The sequence below is a fragment of the Glossina fuscipes genome, unplaced genomic scaffold (assembly GCF_014805625.2).
Source record: "Glossina fuscipes isolate IAEA_lab_2018 unplaced genomic scaffold, Yale_Gfus_2 121, whole genome shotgun sequence".
Taxonomy (NCBI): Eukaryota; Metazoa; Arthropoda; class Insecta; order Diptera; family Glossinidae; genus Glossina; species Glossina fuscipes.
In genome coordinates, this window is record NW_023998464.1 from 9297569 (window position 1) to 9301158 (window position 3590).

A 3590-nucleotide genomic window follows, 5' to 3' on the forward strand; every position below is an offset into this window, starting at 1 on the left:
ACAGACCGACAGACACCCTACCCGAGGTTTGTTCGCGGCCGTTACAGGTTATCTCAGATTTGAAAAAAGTACAAAGTGGAATTTGTCCGTCCTTCCACTCATATATCTATTCTACGCACATCAACTACGGAACCTTAGAACAACTTTTCTTCTTGTTTTGCGTTATTTTTTGTTTCAGTGCCCGAGCGAAACGTCCGTTTAAGTCAGGATATAAACGGGCCGCTGAAGAAATAAATAAACAAATAGTCCGTGACAATGACAAACGTCAGCGCAATGACAAACCGAAAAAGACACCAGACTTCATGGAATTTGAAAAGACCGACAAGGATAGGGGTTCGACCGTCATAGATGAACTTTTAAATGAGACGATAACCGTGACGAGAAACGACAGTGACAGTGAGGTAGAGGCGGAAATAAAACCGACCGATATGACTGGCGGATATACGAACAGAAGAGGTACGAAGACTGGGGAACACCAAGAGATAATGGAGCTGGTGAAACGATTGAAGAACTTCCAGGTGTCAATATGGTCTGACGCCTTCAAGTCCGACGACGATTCCTCATCAACAAGATGGAAGAAGGCACGAAGAAGATATCCGGCGGCCTGATCGCAAATCAGATCAGCAACAAGGAAGAAGACTACCTAGAACTGCTCACATAGGATATGCAATCGCGAGATCTGTGAACAGCTACGATGTCCGCGTGCATCGCGGATCTAGCGCGGTGTCAAGAAGTTGCCTGCAAGGAGGTGAGCGGTTGAGTTGTTACCAAGAATCGCAAGCACAACTTGATCCTCATCTCAAAATACCTGCGACCGGCGTTTGCAAAAGCTAAAGTCCACGAGGCGTTCCACCAAGCTTACGATACATTCTACGCGGCTGTGAGGCAACATATCGTGGAACGGGACACAGGCAAGCGCGTGCAGGCAACTGTGGTGGCACGGCTTGGCTTTTTCAAACAAGAAGGTTCCTGCGGCAACGGCAGTATCCACCGCATAAATTTATTTTGCGCTGTTCATGCTGCTGAAGGCGATAAATTGGAGAGAGACCGTGGACGCGAACACGTCGACATTCTAAGGTAAATATATTAACATATTAAGATATATTTCTAAGTTTATTAATTTTTATTCTAGTTTAGTATACAAAAATGCAGCCTCATATGAAGGTCCGCCACTTAAATAAATCATTTATAATTTATTTAAAAATATTATAATACCAAAGGTAAGTTCGCATTTATTCTTGCTCATTGTTTATAACTTATTTACTTATTCTTATTTAATTTTAGACTGACAAACAAGATATGCCAACGCCCACCGCCAAACCATTATCATAAAACCGCATAATGGCAATAAGGAGTTACGACAGATGGTATTTAGAAATTGGTGCTCATGTTGATGAGGAAGTTACATTGCAAGAGCGTGGAGCCGATGATTTATGTCTAGATCCGGCACAAGTGAATTTAGAACCCGAATTGAATGTGCCACAAAGGCTGACGCCTATGATCCCGATACAAGTATTCGTGCCTCTGATGTGGCTAAAGATCATTTCTTAACTAAAGAGGAGAAAGAACAATATCAAGCGGAATACCAAGAACTGTTATGCTTCGAAAAGGTATCCATAGAATGTTACAATAAAGCGAAATTCAAAAGTTGTCAGTCGTCCTCTCAAAAACGGGCCACGAAATCTAATGAAACTATACAACAAACGCAAATTAAGCAAATTTCCGAGAAAATTTCTCAAGAGAACCAGCAATCAGCTAAACTTGCTAAGCAATATATTACAAAATTCATAGAAGTAGAGAAAAAGGAGAAGGTAGCACAGACTGTTCCACAAGACATTGAAGAACAGGAGGCGCCTGTTAAGCCAGAGCAAATAGCCAAAAAATCAGGTAACCTTAATAAGCCTGTAGAAGTTGGTGGCTATGAAGAAATTTCCAGCAAATCGAAGAAAGCTTCAAGTCCACCTCAGCAGGAAAATTCCAACCAGCTAAAGTCCAGCAGGGACAAAAAACTGAATGTAGAATAGAAGCTAAATCACTACAAACAGCTTCGCATTCGGTAACTCAAAAAACTACTGTAACTGAAGAAAACAAAAACTCTGTTGAAGATTCTTCGCCTAAAAAAGTCAAGAAAGAAGGTATAAAGAAGGCAAAGGAAAGTGAACTTAGGGAAAGTGAAATTTCATCAACGGGTCAACAACAGGAACAAGACACTACTGAACTTGAGCCTGTGCCTAAGCCTGAGCCTGAACCTGAACAAAAGCAAGAACCTATGCAAGCGCCTATCCTAACTGTCACACAAGATATCAACCGCGACACAAGAACATTGAGCTTCAAGATATAGTTTATAAAGAGGCCTCTGGCGACCATGATCAAGACGCCAGCAGTAGAAAATCGAATATTTTTACTATTAGAGCCAGACTTATGCTTCGGAATAACACACTTACAGATATAACGTATGGATGTAATGGTTTCAATGATGGCTTGTGTCTACTGCCGCCACCCCTACCGCCACATTACGCATGCCTGGCTTTTTTCAACCTTTACCACGCATTGTTTATGAAACATCTATTGAGATACTAATTATAAAAGCCTGTCTCCCTTTATGCACATTTTACGCCACCCATTAAAAAAAAGACCTACTTATGAAATTGTCGAACAACCTTCGTGAAGGTAGCTCAGACTACTACGCCTAGTATATCAAGTAGTGCAGAACTAACCGTTCATGGTGCTACTCAAACACTTTACCGAGAGCCGGAAAAACCAACATCCGTTATTGAACATCGTGAAGCTAATACTATGCATGTGGGAGGCACTGCCACATTGGAATTACAATGCAAAGGTTTTCCTTAACCGGCGGTTTAAGTCAAGCATGATGGTACAGTTGTCGAAATGGATCAGAGGCATAAATTCCTATATAAAGACGATGAAAGTTTGTCCCTGCTTATTAAAAACGCCAACACCGTCCACGCTTCCAAAATGGCTTTGATTTGTATATGTTCGCTAGAAAATTAATTGATATATTTGCGCATCTATTACATGAAATATATCCCACACCATATATTTCTCCGACCATGAAAAATTCCCATTCTCCATTCTAGATCACACATATATGCATTCATACTTTGCTTTATCCGAAAAAAAGCAGAGTCTAAAAATATTACACATCAATAAATTGCAACGCTTCAATTTTGTTATGTGAGTGATAATAAAGTAAATAGTGTAGTAGAGTGTGAGAGAAATTGAAGTGCGGTTGCTGTTAAAGTAAGAAATCGAGTTGGTGGGCTTACGTTTACAACCATTTTGTTCGTTTTCATTTAAATTTCTATCCTCGTCGAAATGTTTTTCAGCAACGGCGCGTTTGGCCGTTACGACAACCGAAGAAACCGACTCTTGGGAAAAAGACCTCAATTGTTTAATATTGCTCCAGCTCACAGTCGAGGGTTTCCGGATAACTTTTAAAACAGACAGAGTAGCAGCGACAACCAAGTTGTGAGTTTGTTTTTATAAGCAAGGTTCATAGCTTGAGGATGGCCCTGGGTACGGTTGTGAAAGGTAAAGCACTTTCGTGAACTATGTGGTTAAGCAAAATT